Genomic DNA, 19,383 nt, shown 5'->3' with positions numbered 1-19,383 from the left:
TTATTATTCTTTTCAAAATCTGCTTGGATTTTTGTTAGATTTACAGTAGATTACACTAAGTTCACAGTTTATTTTGAGAAGAATTAATATATTTGTGATCTTAGGTTTTCCCACTCAGAAATAATATATGACATCACATTTATTTTGGTCTTTATACCCTTCTGCAATGGTTTATAGCTTTTATCATATACATTTGCATAGTTCTTGTTAAACTTATTCTTTTATATATTCTGCTATGAAAAAGGAGATTATTTTATTATCTTATAAATTTGTTATTGCTAATGTATGGAAAGCTCTGATTTGTTTATTACCTTTATGGACCTATTATTTATACATGTTATCTATCTTTTTTCTTGATTTTCTATTTATGCAAACATATTGTCTGACAATATTTTGATTTTTTTTCCTGTCTGACATTCATACTTCTCATTTCTTTTTCTTGTGTTATCATAATAGATAAAAGCTCCAGATTTATGTTTGCTACTATTTATTCACAGAATGATAAATTTGTGTAGCTTTTTGCAAACCACAGAAAACATCTAATCCAGTCCTTTAAATTTACATATGTAATAACAGAGAACTGGGTAACGAAGTGACTTGTTTAAATACCTAGTTTGTAATGACATAACTTCTCCTGTAATTCTCCCTTTGACATGCATTCAAGCTCTTTATTATTCTTTCGTGCTTTTCTTTATGGGACAACCAGTGAGTCTACTGCATAGAGTCTCACTTTGCTTTGTCAAATATTGTTATATAATTTTCACTCTGCTCAAGCCTGCCCTGTGCACATATGCACAAAGCAGAAGCCTCACTCTCCACCACCAAAGTAGGTGCTCCTCAGAGCTAGAAAAAAATAAATGAATAAATCTATAATAAAACAACACACTCTTCAGTCTAGACTGGTAGTCAGACTATTTATTTATTACATGTATAAGACTACATAGTCTTTGGTACACAGATATTCAGATCATGTAAAAATATAAGACCACATCTTTTTCTCTAGCTGATTTCCAATTTAAAACTTAAATTTGTATTAACCTGATCCCATTAGTATAGTTTTTCTGGGAATCCGGGTTGGTCAATATGACATAACCTTTATTTTCAAGGAAGCAGATGATTTGATTACACGAAGTTGTTTTTTGAAGATGTGTCTAATGATTTGTGAAGTTCCAAAGATAATGTTCTGCCTGCACCTGTGTGAATGTTTTGTCAGAATCAATTATGAAATACGTAATTATATGGATATTGACTAATTAATGCAAAACCCAGTGGAACTGCCAGAGAGTTAAACAAGTTCTCTCCAGTGCATGCGGACAGTGACTCTGATGGGTCAAGTTTCATTAAGCTAATGATGTTGATCACATAAAGGGTCTTAAGTAAATCTGGGTAATATTTTCACATTATAGACCATGATTCAAACACTGTTCCACATCACCAGAGCCACATTTCATTGTGACAGAGATCATGTGCTCCAAGATACTTAGCAGTTTCTTTCAGTACAATTGTGCATTCTAATGAGACCCTGCAGTCAAGATGGCTACACTTCATTCAATTAGGCATCTTTATTGAAAGGTTTTATTTTTGTGATCATGATTCACTGGTGTGAACAAAATCTAACAAAGATAATCATAGTCTATTTGTTCTCCATATCAGAGACCATGTTATTCTCTATTAGGATAGAGTTGAGAACCACAAACAAAAATATGATGAGCGTAAATCTTTCCATTTCTCTTCATGTGTATTTTCTAATCAATTAAGACCTGAAGAATTGTGATACTGTCCCACTAGACTCTAAGACTCTAAATTCCACGGGAGTAGAGACATCTTGTAAGTGTGCTGTTCATCACTCTGTCACCATGACTCAATCAATAGTCTGTCTGATAAGAAGCAGGTCCTCATATCACACAACTACCAGAAAAAAAGCCAGAGGACAATAAATAAAGCCAGAATGTTAAGCTAGGATATAGTCCCCAAACCATGTCTTTATAGAAACTATGGTATAGTGATACTATTTCTTTCCTCTCTGGAGAAGTAGGAAAGAAATACTTCTTTCTCAGCACTTTCCACTGTCCATGTAACTAACCACAGAGGCATTTATGTAGCTTTCTACAAATCCTAAACCTGGATAAACTATTAAGAATAAGGAGCTCATTATAATACCATAGAGATAAACATACTCTTTTATGAGTGTTGTATTTAATGAGTAAGTATTATTTGGTACCACTTTATGAATTTTTACTTCCCCTCTTTCAGCCTATATATATTTTTTCCAAAATATATATCTTTTTTTTTTTTTTTTTTTTTTGGTACGCGGGCCTCTCACTGTTGTGGCCTCTCCCGTTGCAGAGCACAGGCTCTGGAAGCGCAGGCTCAGCGGCCATGGCTCACAGGCCCAGCCGCTCCGCGGCATGTGGGATCCTCCAGGACCGGGGCACGAACCCATGTTCCCTGCATTGGCAGGCGGACTCTCAACCACTGTGCCACCAGGGAAGCCCTCAAAATATATATTTTTAAAACTAATATTATGATTGTACCAGCCAACTACAACTAGGTTAACTTTTCTCACAATGCCATAAAATTTGGTGAAGTTTTGCTGCCTATAACAAATATAGTGAATTAGCATAATGAAAAGCATCTTTTCATTTTGTTAGGCTCAATGACAAAATACTGATTTCTTTAAAATATATTTTATTTATATTTTAGCATTAGGCTGAGTAAAATAAAGAGAGTGGGTCATTCCTTTATCCCACACCCTCAGGAAACCACTAGGAGAAATATCTTGGATTAGCTTTCTCTCTTAAGCACCTCACAGCTGGGCATTTCTTTCTCTACTCACTTCTGCTCTCCCTAGGCAGAGACATGTAGTATTTGAAGCTGTGAACAATCTGAAATCATCACTAATTACTCACCTATTTAATTTTACAGATAGGACATTTTAAGGTAAAGAAGGTTAATTTTAGTTTTCAGAATCTAGGTCTGTTTTTGTTCATCATTTTATCCCTCTTATCCAGCACAGTACCAGGCATACAGAGGATCCTCAATTAATATTTGTAAAATGAATAAGGAAATGAATAGATGCATGTTGAATAAAGACACTAGAAGAAAGCAGAATTTCCTGACTCTTCTGCTCAAAGAATAGGATCTATGAGCCAAAGGTCATTAGTGGTAAAAAAGCATTGCTGCCAAAACTGTGAATATTAGAATTTCTGTCAGCTACTGTATCTTTCTCTGCATTGTTACCTGATAACCTTAATAACTTTCCCTGGGAAGACATCTCTTAGCATCATCTAATCTTACTATATAAAGTCCAAACATTGTCATTGATTAGACTAACTATTATCTATTAAAAGCATTAGGTCAGCTAGACCTGTAGAAGGAAGTCCTGCTCTGCTTTTACTCATACCAGGTTAGTAATCATGGTACATTATTCAATATTAAGTGCATTTTATTAGGTTCCTCCAAAGTTATTACCCACCGGAGACTTATATAGGTACCTATTTAGCACACAGCATATGTCAGAATAATTATTGGCGGATGCAAATTTAAATATTATGGGAGGATTTCAAGGGCTTTTATTACAAATGTACCAGTGGCAATAGAGTTCTCTTGAATGTATTGAGTAGTGTTCATTATTTCAGTTCCATTCAAGACTTGACGATATAACCAAAAGTATTCCTCAAACGCCAAACCCAAGAAAGAGCATGAAAAAGTAATAGAAATTAAATGATATCATATGATATCGCTTATATGTGTAATCTAAAAAAAAAAGGGGGGTACAAATGAACCTATCTACAAAACAGAAATAGAGTTACAGATGTAGAAAACAAACTTATGGTTACCAGGGGTTAAGCGGGCAGATAAATTGGGAGATTGGGATTGACATATACATACTGCTATATATAAAGTAGATAACTAGTAAGGGCCTACTACATAGCACAGGGAACTCTACTCAATACTCTGTAATGGCCTATATGGGAAAAGAATCTAAAAAAGAGTGGATCTATGTATATGTATAACTGATTCACTTTGCTGTACACCTGAAACTAACACAACAGCGTAAATCAACTATACTCCAATAAAAATGTTTTAAAAAATTAATTTGTTTCTTGTGTCTGAGGGAGAATTCACTTTTATTGGCTAATGTCCAGTGTCCCAAACAATATTATTTCATAAATATTGTCCAGTTTTTTTTTATTGTTAAAGACAGAAGAATCAATTCATCTTTGTTAGAGAAATATTTCCAGAGAATCAATTTAGAACTGTAGAGCACGACTGAGAGAAACCATCATGTCCTTATTTCTTGACTCATAATAATTTATTTTTATTATTTTAAAATCTTTTTATTTAAAAAATCTTTCTGTCCAAATCATTTTTTAAAAGTTAGAGGGAATCTTGCTGAAGAAAGAGAATGAATGTGTGAGGATGGACAATTCACAGTTTTGTAGCAAAGAAGATAGAAAAACTGAATTTTGACACCTTACTGAGTGACTAAATCTACGTTGGACACAGTAATAATAATAATAACAATAATAATAATTTGAGATATCAAGAGAAGTTTCATTTATAACCATTAACCTCTGTTTATAAAATTGTGGATGTGAGATAATATAATCTGTGTTTAAAGATTTTTATAAGTCACAGTGACTAAATAAAGGCTTATTTTATTTTGCTTTTCATCCTGAGAGTGTATGTTTCAGTTACCTGAAGCATTTTTCTATGGACCAACTCAGTCTGTTGTGAGGTAGTATGAGTAGACAGAGTTATGCCTGGTCTTTGAGGCAGTAGCCACCTCTCCATTTGCATTTTGTGAATCCAGCATTTCCCTTTGGTCTATCACTAACATACACAAGAGGACTTCAGTGGTTTATATTTTACTTATCATTTTGGAATATTATTTAACCAGGGCTTCTGAACACAGAGACCCAGGGTGTGCTGTGCAATGTGTGCCTTCAGAAAATAAATCAGAAAACTTGTCCAAAAGGAATGTTGTGCTGTGATCACTCACACCTCCATCAGTACACACCAGAATCTCCTTTATTATGCCCAATAATTAGAATGGTTAAGTTACTTTCTCAAAATTGATTCCCTATCAATTTAGGGGAATACTACAATCACCTCTCAGATTGTCCAAGGACTCTAATAATAAAAAGTGTGAAAAAAATTTGTAGTCCTCATTAAAAGAAAAAAAGAGCAGTACAGAAACAAACGTAGAGGTACAGGTACAAACAACTTAAAAGAAACTTATTTCCTTTTTTTTCTTTCATCCTAACTTCACAGTTAAAAGTTTTTCAATTTTTTCCATCACTGCAGTGCAAAGCAGGTTGTGAAGAACAAAAGTTCATGTAAAGTGTTCTACCAGCCCAGCAAAAGGTGGGCGTTTGTTCTTTGAGGTTAAGTTGAGATTAAAAGAATTAGTCATCTTAGTCTAACTTAAATGATATCAAAAATTGAACAGTATTAGCCTATCCCAGGGGATTCTTCTGTGACTCCAAAAGGTAAATATCACCTTTATTTTAGATTCTTTTTATCTTTAACTTACTGCCATGAAATCACCCAGAAATGAATGTATCCTAATTTACTTCACTATTAGAGGCATACATAAAATATTCAAAGGTTGTCACTGCCATGTCACTTTTTCATCCATTTTTAGTACCTGAAATAAGTATATCTGCTTCATCAAAAATTTTAGACACTGTTTAATCTTCATAAGAATCACCTTATATAGTGAAATTATTTTAAGTAGAGAAACTGTCACTTAATCCATGGGGGTCATAGAAAACAACAATAACAATAACCAACAGTAGACAACTGTTCCTACGGTGGAGGGGAGATGCATTAATTAGAAAAGAGAATTAATGAAATCATCCAGCTAAGGTCCTGGTAAGAAGGTTTACAGAGGGTAGATTCAATGCTTAAATATACTGTGTTGTTCCAGAGAAATTGTAAGAAATTAGATACCAAAAGAAATAATTCAAATCTAAGATTAAACAATAGTCTTTTTATGAATCTGAAAATGTACACACCCAGAACTGTTAACTACAATAGTGATAGTTGTTTGAATCTGGAATTAAATTATGCTAGTTGCTAATGTTTCTCATCTCAAAAGATTTGTGGCAACACATATTGGGGCCATTTTTTTCCCTTTGAAATTGCCTTTATGCTCAGCCAGAGGATAAATGAGGCTGAAAATTAATTCACATGGCATTTTAACCAATAGTCAGTAATTTCTGTTCTGCAAGCAAGAAGCAGCCCAATGCACTTAGGAATGATTTCCCCCAAAGCCACTCTGTTAGCTACCACTCTGAATGGAATCAATCCATTTCCTTTTCAAACCTTTTCACCAAGTGAAACTCCTGTTTTTATTAAGGTACCAGTATCTAAGCTGTATTTTATCCAATATAGAGGCCACTTGTCTTTCATTTTGGCAAACCTGCATCTGAACCCCTTCTAATATTTCGGTATCTCTCCACTTAATGAATCTTGCTAGTTAGCAAAGCTACCAGTTATGTGATATGATTTTTGCCATTGCCCTTTACTGCATCACCCCACCCCAAACTGGTCCTCCAATTTATGATAACAGTATCTTCCCCCAAATAAACCTTCTTGTCTCCCTCCAAACTAGTCTTGTGAAGAGAACTTGGCCTTTATAGGCAGATACACCCAGGTTCTGACCTCATCTTGCTCAGTTCTCTAAGTTATATTATTACACTGTAATCAATCTGAGACCAAGTTTTTCTCTTTGTAAAACTGGATTGGTACACAAATCAGATGAGTTAACCTTTGTAAAACAGCTTATGTCAGGATAATTTATTGTGATATTAGTTGCTATTTTGTTTCTATTACAGTTGAAGAATTAAATTGCTATTTACATTTTGCCCTCAGGATTTTTCACCTCTCCACTTCTGTGATGTTAGTGAGGGCTTTGTGCTTTCTTATCTCTGAGGAGTAGTTCAGGCTAAGAAGTTACCTGGAATCAACTATTGTTCAATTTTAAAATTAATTAATTACTTATTTAATTAATTCTATTAAGAAAAGAAGTTACCTGAAGATATTACTGGTATTATAGAAGTGTGAAATGGCAAGATCCTGTAAAATTGTCTACCGTTGTTTTTAGAGCTTTAGTCATGGCAATACACGCTTTTTCTCTAGATACAATTAACTGGCAAATCACATATAGATGCCATACAATTAATGCAAACTTTGCTATCAATCATGTATCTACACACGTATTTGCATACACACATTCTATATATATGTATAACATCTCTAAGGAGCTCAAAGCACATTTTAGACTCTGGAATTAATTCTCACGACATAATCCTTGGAGCTGATGCCATGATGATGTTCATCTTTATCGTTCCTCTAACGAAATGACAGTACTGGTCAGGTGTACTCCTGGAAATGGCAAGAAAACATGCTTTCCTCCTTCCCTTTTTGAAAAACTCTTGATCCATATCTTTCTTGAAGAAGATGGTGTTGGAGAAGGCTCCACTAGTGTTTCTTGCTTCTTTTGGCCTACAATTCACCTGTGAACTGACATGGAAAACTTGGACAAACCTCCTCCAAATTCATTCTCTCTAAAACCTGTTGGTCCAGCCACTGAACTCACTATTTTTGCTTTCTTTTTTCACCTGGCACTTCAGTCAAAGATTGGCAAAGGAGACTGGGGAATTCAAGATTTTACCCTATTGAGAATATCATTATACTATATCCAAATACCCTTGTACACTGCTTAGAATCAGTAGTCTATATTCGAAGCAACAGCTCGTGAGGTCTTTACAGCATGATTTTTCTTTTTACTCCCATGACACTCATTATCTTTTAAACTATTCATGTCTTTCTCTTATCCATTCTGCCCATGGCTAAGTAACCAACTCTTTGTGGATAAAGCTTACCTAGTTCTACCCTCTTTCAGGGAAGAAACTTCTGTGATATTTTCCCCCATCTACACTTTAAATTCTCCTCTTTACAGCTTTTCCTATTTTCATCGATTTTTTTGACACTCAGATCCTCCTCTCTGTTCTCTTATCTTGATATTTCCTTGAGATAGTTGGCATAACTTTTTGTGGTTTTTCACATATAGATGCTCATTGGTTAAAACTTTATGTGCTAGATCACTCCAGCCTTTATTGAACATGCTATAACTTGTGGTTTTGTATCTTTACACCTTTGCTCAAACATTTCCCCATTAAGTAAGATTTCTGTCTCTATTTCTGTCCAAGTGAACCGTGATTCACATTCTATTTGTTTTTTTCTTTTTTTTTCACATTCTGTTTGAAATGCATTTTCATTACTGTGGTTTTTGAGATCTTTCCTGCAACAGTCAGAAGCGATCATCTCTCCTCATCTTATGAGATTTTATATTTATTGAGGACATAGTGCATATCAATTATTTTGTTAGACACTTTACACATACCATCGCACTTAACTTTCATTAAAACCCTGAATTGGTGGGTCTCGGTCCTTTCAAATCCAATGCCCTATTTCACAAGTGTTATATAGTGACCTCGTTACTGTCCCAACATTGAAATTCACAGAAAAAGCAACATGCTTGTGCACCTAAAAAAATTCAGTATAACTTTATCCTGTTAAAACACAAAGAAAAAGAAAGAAATGTGATTATGCATATTTTAATATGTGAATGTTTAGGCTCGGCCACAATAGATGGCTTAATGAAGTAGTCAGACACTTTCACCTATTTACAATCAATAAAGATTTGATTTTAGAGAAATAAAGATCAAAAACCATTCCATACATGAACTATAGGAAAATCAAAGAGAAATTATTAGACACTAATACAAAAATAAGTGTTAGGATAAATGTTCACAGGCAAGATATTAGAATTAAGATATATTAGAAAATAGAAAGATGAGAAATAATCTTAAATAGAATAAAGGATAACCATAGCAAGACAAACTACAAACTGAATAGGAGAAAATGAGGAAGTATGACATAATCTTCTCAAATTTCATTGTAAATTTGCCATTTAATTTTGGTATTTTTTGTTTTGTTTTGTTTTTACTTCATTAGGAGAATAAAAATCTTGACAGAAGAGCCATAAATTTGATTTATGGGCAGTACTATAAAACAAAATTTGAAGTATTCATCTAACAACTGTTGAGTTTTTCATGCTACTGGACACTTTCAAACAGGGATACAAATGTATTTGTCTCTATACTATCTCTCACCTGTGGATGCAACAGGCACAAATACAGACTGATGCAAGTGTATGGTTTTGGCAGCTCAAATATTGTTTTTCCTTTGGGGCTCTTATTTCTGAAATGATGAACCATTCCTGGTACAGTTAAGGAAATAAAAGTAGTCTTTCCTTGCCTTGCATATTAAAAATAGAAAATTCAATATAAACCAAATTCATGCAAAATTCTTGGTGTATATTTATAAAAGAGGTCCAGACTCATGCGACTGAACACAGATTTTTAAACTACATTTCCATTTAGATACTCAGAAATCTGTAGAGATGCAGAATTTTCTCAGCACTGAAGCCATTGGCATCACTGTCCCTCCTCTCAAATGCTAGCAGTGCCTCCAACTATTGAAGCAATCATTGCTAATATTTGCAGTGTCCAGTTCTTCTTGTCCAACTAGAATTATATTTAGAGGAATACTAGTTTGTCATTATCTTTATGTCTTCAAAGGATCTAGCATAATATATCTTGTATAGAATGGGGATATAAATAATAATTTTCCAATTACTATAGAATTTAATTAATCTCTTCGCTGAATAGCTTTGTACACACTGGAAAAGAAAATGTAAGTAAGTCAAACAGTGTACTTATGACATAACTCTATTTCAGCTGTAGACCCCTAGTCCTATCTAAATATATCAGCCATCAGATCTTTTTAACTCTCAGTAAATAGTATAAAGTGCGAGACCTCAAGGATATTTCAAAAAAGTATCTTGTCTCCAGACAGCCTGATAAAATGGGAATGTGTTCAGATACACCTTATCAATCCCAAGAAAGCTCATATCTGCCAAGCCTTCTAGTCAACTGGGACCCTTCTTGATCTAAGGGTGTATATTTTTCTGTTGCTCACAAACCTTGGAGAGCTCCCCTCCCATTTTGCTCCTGGATTAGAAATCCAATTAAATTAATTCTTAGATGATATTTTCTATAAATCAAGACTATAAATATTAAAGAAGCTCTCCATATTTTTTTTTTACCTAGAAGTTACTCTAAGGGCTATGCTAGCAGTGGGGCATCACATAAGAATAGTACAAACAGAATTGGGAGAGAATTAATTCACGGCTAATGAATGGAGGCAAGGCCTTCTCTTGTTCCTACAGTCAAAAATGAGTGATTTCAATCTACTAGACTCTGGTTTTGCTTAGACATTGGCAACAACACTGCCACAGATTTTCCCCTGAGGTTCTTGTGGTAACTGTAGCTTAGTTTAGTGTCCAGTGTGGGTTGGAACACATTAAATCGACTCATGTTTTTTGTTCCAGCATTTGACCAAATAAGTATCGCTTGACTATGCCCCCCTCCCTCTAAATACACTAGCATTAAGTCACTGATCTATAATTGTGGGCATGATGACTAACATTTTCTTTGTACGCTTTTTCTCAAATTTAAGTTCCCATCACAGACTCCACAAAGCATATCCTGTCAAGACCAGTGGTTAAGCATTTGTGGTGGTTTTCATTTGAAATGTATAGAAGATTTATAGATTTTCATTAATGCTAATGGTTTATCTGAGTGGAAAGTGTTTTCAGTCAAGCGCCTTTGAATGAGATTTCCAGATCTCACTCAAGCACAGCTGGTTTCAAGGCAGAGTAACTCAAAGACTATTTCTTCCAAAGTATATGTGTTTCATACAATTTAAGGTGCAGCTCTTGAACTACACATTTTACAAAAACCAGATATATTTGTTATTTTGCTTTTGTACATGTAGTAATTGGCAGACAAAAAATGATGGAGAATTATTCAGTCATCTTTTTCCCTTCTGGCTTGGCACTCACTGTAGTTGCTAATGAATGGGATGGTGGGAGTTTATCTGTCATCTTGCAGCTGCTCAGACTTCTTGGCATTAGTTTCATAGATACTTAATTGCTGTTGCTATTGTGCCTCCAGGGCCAAATAGGTTCTCAGTGGTTCATCTAGAGACAGTATCAGTCCAATGGAGCAATTTCATGGCAGTTGGATCAGTTCTGCTTGGTAGGTTATAAAATCATTTTTATTTCTGGGTGTGATATCAGATACTAATGTTGGTGATGCTAAAGCTTAGAAAGCATGGTCATAAGAAAACCTAATATATGTTTAGTTTTCATCAGAATATCATATGCCCTGTTTGTAGCAGATGTAAATTGAGCTCTTAAATTTGAAAGTTCAAAAATACATACTCGGGACTTCCCTGGTGGCGCAGTGGATAAGAATTCGCCTGTCAATGCGGGGAACGTGCGTTCGAGCCCTGGTCCAGTAAGATCCCACATGCCGTGGAGCAACTAAGCCTGTGTGCCACAACTACTGAGCCGACGCTCTAGAGCTCGTGAGCCACAACTACTGAGCCTGCATGCCACAACTACTGAAGTCCACATGCCTAGAGCCCGTGCTCTGCAACAAGAGAAGCCACTAAAATGAGAAGCCCGTGTACCACAACGAACAGTAGCCCCCTCTCTCCACAACTAGAGGAAGCCCGTGCACAGCAACGAAGACCCAATGCAGCCAAAAATAAATAAATATATATACGCATACATAGTCAAACTATTTTAAGCACAGAGGAAACATACTGGCGTACATAAAATAAAAGTTCAAAGGTAGAGCTGACTTCATGTGTGGCTGGATCTAGAGGCTTGAACGGTGTTACCAAGGTTGATTTTTCTTCATCTCTTGGATTTGCCTCACTCTATCCTAGCTCTGTTCTCAAGAAAGCTCCTTTTTGGGTAGAGGTATGTATGCCAGCAGTTTAGGCTTATGGTCTTCACAGTTCAAATCCAAAAACAAAATAACAACAACAGGAGGAAAGAAAGAAGGAAAGAAAGGGAAAGAGGGAAGGAGGGAAGAAGGGAAGGAGGGAGGGAGGAAAATGTTCCTCTTCAATAATCTTGGAAAAGATTCTAATAGTGTGTGTTACTAGCTGTTAGTTCATGTACTCTTCCTTGACCCTCTTCACTGTGACCAGAGGCATGGATTCTCTGATTGGTCACCAATACATCCTATGTCCTCTACTAGATTAAGGATGGTGTTGATACCAACATAACTACTTGGTCTAAGAGTGGTGTAGGGTAGTCCTTGAGGAAAATCAAGGTGATTTACCTGCAGAAGATGAATGAATGAATGAATATTGCCAATCCTACCCCAAGAACCCACCCCATCAGAAGAACCAAGAGACTTTTAACATACAATCATTAACCATATACTGGTTAGGATTAAACTATAGTCATTATTTGAACAGATTAGGCAGCCTTTAGGTCTCATCTGAAGGTTAAGCCTGGGACCGTGGACAATATGAGGATCCAGAGACACTTCAAGAAAACATTTCATATTCTGAGGAGCTCCAGAAATTCCAAACTCTTCTTACTTTCCAGTTCCATCATGTGAAATCATGGAACCTGTGGATGGAAATGTCACATGTGGGGGTAGACTACTAGAAGCTGTTATTCTAATTATTGTCCCTTGAGAAGATTCCTAAGGCCCAGGGGCTCCAGAGCCATTTTGCAGTTTGAGTCTTAGACAGGAGTCCCTCTCTTACTTTGCCCCAGTTGTGGAAGAAGCATAAACCTTAGGACGACTCACTCCAAACAAGAAGCAAGATACCCAAAGATACCCATAATATAAGTAAATCTGAAAAAAAAAAGGAAGGTGACTAGGGTTAACATAAGCAATATATTTTTAAATATAATTCTGGGTCAAAACAGGTAAATAAAAATTATCTCATACTTTTACAAATATTATTCTTATAGGAGTATCTAAGAGTAGGGCATACTGAACGTATTTCATGAAACTGAGGTATTTTATGGATAAAATTTTTGAATGAGGAAATGACATGATGGGTGTGAAATTCACTCCTGAGGACTCTAAAATTTTCTCTTGAAGGAGCACACCAAGGCAGCTATAGACTAAGAGAGGAGTCCCAAACAGCTGGTAACCCACAGTTATGTCTACTCTAGCAGTTAGGAGCTTGACAGCTAGGCATTTTATCAGGATAGTTTTGAAACTTCTCATGGTATCTGAGAGAGTCAGCCTGAAGCAATATAGTGGGCCTACTTTTTTTCTACACCAAAAATCTTACAAGTTAATTTATCATACTAATTGATCAAGTGTTCATGATTCTCATAGAAGTGAAAATTTATTCTCTAAGAATGTAGTTGACTAATAGCATTTCCTTGGCAATAATAATTCAGAGATATGAGAGGGTATTTTAAATCCAATGTTTTGAATCTAACAGCTATAGATTATTTTTTCTTTCATTAAAAATGCATAATTTTTCCTTTCATCTAGGGGTTTTATTTTGAACACCACATTGCTTCAGACTAAATATGCTATGTGAGCTCAAGATGGACAGTATTTTCAACACTGTAGGAAGTCACAGTTGCCAAGAAAAGATTTCAAACTGGCAGGTCAGTTAGGAGTACAGAACCCCTGCTTTGAGGAAAACTGACCCAGAGCAGTGTATCAATGGCTCTTCTCTCCTGGCATGGTAGATGAACTTACCAAATTTAGATTTTCTTTTCAGAAAAAAAGAGTATCAAAGAATTTTACAATTCATTTTCAGAATGTAACTGTGGCTTCATAGATCACCACAGCACTAAAATTTTTTAACTGGATTCAATTCTTAAATTTAATAATGATTATTTGGAAGTGTCTTAACAGCTATTTACATCTAAATGTATTTTAGAAATATTTTGTAAATTAGAAATAGAGCACATGCTTATTCAATAACAAGTGGGTAAGCAGATCAACAACCCTGTTTAACACCTTGGGAATAGTCATTTCAACTTTCCCTGACTCAACCAGGGAGTAAATCAGCATATGTTTAAATGAGTCACATATTCCCAGCCTTACAGGTATCTTCAGCCCAGGGCTTTGCTGTGTTCTCTAGTTTGTATTAGCAAAGACCAAAACATTTGGGGAGGAGGGTGTTACATTTTCCTTCTTCAAAATTCTTGCAGGCAATCTAAAAGAATACTTTTTATTTATTTATTTTGCGGTACGCGGGCCTGTCACTGTTGTGGCCTCTCCTGTTGTGGAGCACAGGCTCCAGACGCACAGGCTCAGTGGCCATGGCTCATGGGCCCAGCTGCTCCGTGGCATGTGGGATCTTCCCGGACCGGGGCACGAACCTGTGTTCCCTGCATCGGCAGGTGGACTCTCAACCACTGCGCCACCAGGGAAGCCCAAAGAATACATTTTAAAAAGATTTACTATGGTCCATCTCTTTGTAAACAATTATTCTTGGATATGTCAAGTAAATTTTTGTTATAAATTTAAAAATAACAGGAATTTAAATTAAAAAAAACAGGAATGCAGGTTTTTTTCAAAGAACCCCATAGTGAATTACTAGGTTAAACAAAGAATCCTTTCATAATATATTTTTCAGTTTGCTTCTATTATTTATATGGAACAGGAACTCACTTGAAATACCATATGTAAGGGGTAGGTGGCTATGAAAGAACATATGGAGAGCAACAATAGCAGCAGGGATTTCAGGATGAGAAGTGGAGTTGCTCTCATAGAAACTGGGGCTAAAATCCTTCAGGAATGGGGATGGTGCAGATGTGGCTACTCTTTATGTCCCCTTCTCCATTTTTGTGTCTTTTCTCTTGTACCTTCTGACCTCCTCTCATTAAGGCCAGACTTCTTCCCTTTCTAACCTGTATAAATTCTCTGTCTCATAGCTTCTTGTTACTCATAACTTTGGATTCCCACGAGACCTCAGGGCTCCATATCTAGCTCATTCGCACACTTAAGAGTCTCAGCTCCAACAATAAACTGGGTATCTCCACAGTCAAGGAGAGTGTCTGACTGGCTCTCGTCATTTTTCATAGCCTATGGATTTGCCGCTTTAGGACAAGAGGCCCATGCATAGGGCATGCTACATGGTATAAAACACAACTTATTAAGGGCTATACTTTCAGCATATTCTGAGGGTGGGACAGATGACCTCAAAAGGGAACTCTGTATGTGGTAGACATTCTGAGGCTTGGCTTATCCAGTGGAATGCTTATAATTCTCTCATATTTATTTGTTTTCATTTTTCATGAAATATGGATTTTAAAGTGTATGTGTGTGTGTGTGTGTGTGTGTGTGTGAGAGAGAGAGAGAGAGAGAGAGAGAAAGAGAGAGAGAGAGAGAGTTGTCACTGTGGTTGCCTCTGAAGCTTCCACTCCCCTTCACACATTTGAAAGAAACTGAACATGTGATTCAGATGGCATTGCTCCATCCTCACTTCCCGAAGTAGACCTATTCCAAATCATTCAGCCCAATACTTTCCTTGTTAGTAGTAACTGGTAATTTGAGACCTAAGATAGTCAGTATTTCCATTTTTTTCGACGGGGAAATATCCTGATTGAATCAATCAAAATAAAGCTTAAGACTCTTGTATAATCTTCAGGAAAGGTCGGTTTCACACTAATCCTGCTTGATATAAATGATAAAGCATGTGGTTCACAGAATCACTTACCATGAGGTGAGTATATCTTATAATGGAACACATACCACCTAAGGCAAAAAAAAAAAAAAATGATGAGAATGTCCACTCTCACTACTTATATTCAACAGAGTTTTGGAAGTCCTAGCCATAGCAATTGGAGAAGAAAAAGAAATAAAAGAAATCCAAATTGGAAAAGAAGAAGTAAAGCCATCACTGTTTGCAGATGACATGATACTATACACAGAAAATCCTAAAGATGCCACCAGAAAACTACTAGACCTCATCAATGAATTCAGTAAAGTTGCAGGATACAAAATTAATACACAGAAATCTCTTGCACTTCTATACAATGAAAGATCAGAAAGAAAAATTAAGGAGACAATCCCATTTAACATTGCATGAAAAAGAATAAAATACCTAGGAATAAACCTACCTAAGGAGACGGAAGATGTGTATTCTGAAAACTATAAGATGCTGATGAAAGAAATCGAAGATGACACAAACAGATGGAAAGATATACCATGTTCTTGGATTGGAAGAATTAATATTGTCAAAATACTACCCAAGGCAATCTACAGATTCAGTGCAATCTTTATCAAATTACCAATGGCATTTTTCACAGAACTAGAACAAAAAATTTTTTAATTTGTATGGAAACACAAAAGACCCTGAATAGTCAAAACAACCTTGAGAAAGAAAAACGGAGCTGAAGGAATCATGCTCCCTGACTTCAGACTATATTACAAAGCTACACTAATCAAATCAGTATGGTACTGGCACAAAAACAGACATATAGATCAATGGAACAGGACAGAAAGCCCAGAAATAAACCCACACACTTATAGTCAACTCATCTATGACAAAGGAGGCAAGAATACACAATGGAGAAAAGACAGTCTCTTCAATAAGAGGTGCTGGGAAAACTGGACAGCTAAATGTAAAAGAATGAGATTAGAACCATCTCTAACACCATACAAAAAAAAACTTAAAATGGATTAAAGACCTAAATGTAAGACTGGATAGTATGAAACTCCTAGAGGAAAACATAGGCAGAACAATCTTTGACATAAATCACAGCAGTATCTTTTTTGACCCGTCTCCTAAAGTAATGGAAATAAAAATAAACAAATGAGACCTAATTAAACTTAAAAGGTTTTGCATAGCAAAGGAAACCATAAACAAAATGAAAACACAACCTACAGAATGGGAGAAGCTATTTGCAAATTATGTGACCAAAAAGGGATTAATTTCCAAAATACACAAATAGCTCATACAGCTCAATATCAAAAAAAACAAACAACCCAATCAAAAAATGGGCAGAAGATCTACACAGACATTTCTCCAAAGAAGACATACAGATGGCCAAAAGGCAGATGAAAAGATTTTGCTAATTATTAGAGAAATGCAAATCAGAACTACAATGAGGTATCACCTCACACCAGTCAGAATGGCCACCATCAAAAAGTCTACAAATAATAAACGCTGAAGAGGGTGTGAAGAAAAAGGAGTCCGCCTACACTGTTGGTAGGAATATAAATAGTAGAGCCACTATGGAGAGCAGTAAGGAGGTTCCTTAAAAAACTAAAAACAGAACTACCATATGATCCTGCAATCCTACTCCTGGGCATATATCCAAAGAAAGACATAATTCAAAAAGATACATGCACCCCAATGTTCACTGCAACACTATTTACCATAGCCAAGACATGGAAGTAACTTAACTGTCCACTGACAGATGAATGGGTAAAGAAGATATGGTATATGTTTGCAATTGAATATTACTCAGCCATAAAAGAGAATGAAATAATGCCATTTGTAGTAAGATGGACTTGGAGACTATCATACTAAGTGAATAAGCCAGACAGAGAAAGACAAATATCATAGGATTTTGTTTATATGTGGAATCTTAAAAAAAAAAAATGATACAAATGAACTTATACAAACTTATGGTTACCAAAGGGAAAAGGTGGAGAGAGGGATAAATTAGGAGTTTGGGATTAACATATACACACTAGTATATATAAAATAGATAACCAACAAGGACCTACCATATAGCACAGGGAACTCTACTCAATATTGTGTAATAAACTATAAGGGAAAAAATATGAAAAAAATAGATATATATGTATGCATAACTGAATCTCTTTGCTGTACACCTGAAATTAACACAACATTGTAAATCAAGTAAACATCAGTTAAAAAAAAATGTCAAACACATTTTAAAAAAAAGGAAAAAAAAAGAAGGAAAAGAAACAGGTATTTCATAACATTGTTGAGCTTCTGAATTAAGCCTCACTTAGAGCATATTTATTAAAACATCTCATTTATTTGAGCTGATATATTTCCTTTATTATTTAACCTAGTTTTCACTAAGTTACTTAAAAATGGAAGATTCTCAACTCATAGTCTCGTTTATTTTTCTTAAATTTTATTGAATAAGGGGGTTAAGCTTTTATTATGTATTAACTCTAAACAAAATATTATGTTTAATGTAGGTAATATCCAGTAAACTGTGTCTCCTTGAAGAGTAAAGCTGAGTGTGAGGGGATTCCCAGGAAGTTGGGAAAACAGCAGGACAATGTGAGAGAATAGTCAGTTACCACGAGTTCTGTGCAGCCTGGGATAGAATGTAAGATCCATAGGAGAGAGAAATTCTTTTTCCAGCCTCTGATAATGGATCCTTTAGCAGCTATTGCACCAAATAAATGGATTATGAGTTACATTTTCAGTTATAATTGTACCTTTTGAAGCTGTTCTGCTTGTTTGCAGCTTAACCATCTATGGACCTGTGGAAGGTTACCAGAGAGCTGACTTTTTTATCTTCTTAAAGCGGAATGCTCTTTCTCTTGCAGAGCTCAAATTCAGCTCTTGCTAGGCAGGGGTGGTGGTGGTGGGTGAAGGTTCCCAGGCTCTGTGATCCTAACCAGAGCCTGAGTAGACCTGAAGATTGCTGTGGACCGTTGGAGAATGTGCTGGCCTGGGACATGGGTGTGAGCCCTGAGCAGAGCACAGGGAGCCTGTTTCAAGGAGATGACCTGACCAGAGGCCAAGATGAGTGTATGGGTGGCTCATCCCGCCAGATGATTGTCTCATCCCCCCGGATGACTGGAGCAATTCCAGAGCAGTGACTGCTTCTGTGCAGGCAAAACTGGAGAGGAGAATGCCAGACTGGGTGAAACTCTTCACCCAGGAGCTTCAAGACTGGGAAATCTACTTTTGGAGAAAGTAGGGCTTTCAGAGATGCATGTCATACGTTAAAGCTAGAAGAACCTTAAAAATCAACCTCTTATAATGTTTCTCTCTTGGAATAGTATTTCTTTGGTGTATGAAGAGATGTTACATAAAAAGGAGAGTTCGGAAGGGAATTTCTGGTTAAATATATTCATAAAAGAATTATGATGTAAGACATTTCTTTACTGCCAAGATACTCAGGGTCTCATGAATATGCACTGTGAATCTACTGATTTAGTATATACTCTCTCCATACCTTCTTAAACCCCTCTCCTTTTTTCTTTTTTCTGAAAACATTTCATGACTGTAGAACTCGTGGAATATATCTTAGAAAATGTTACTTCAGTTTAACTACAGAATGTTACAGATGAGCAGACTGAGGCCTGAAGAGAGAACTCTGCTCAACCAGCTCACACCAAAGTATGAGTTAGTGACACTTAAAATTCAGATCTATATCCTCAAGCTCTACTTTCTCTCTACCCCATGATAGTTTCCTTTTGCTATAACATCTAACATGCACTGGTTTTCATTTATTTTAAG

This window comes from Orcinus orca, chromosome 3 (genome assembly GCF_937001465.1).
Source record: "Orcinus orca chromosome 3, mOrcOrc1.1, whole genome shotgun sequence".
NCBI lineage: Eukaryota > Metazoa > Chordata > Mammalia > Artiodactyla > Delphinidae > Orcinus > Orcinus orca.
Note: the sequence above shows the minus strand (reverse complement) of the source record.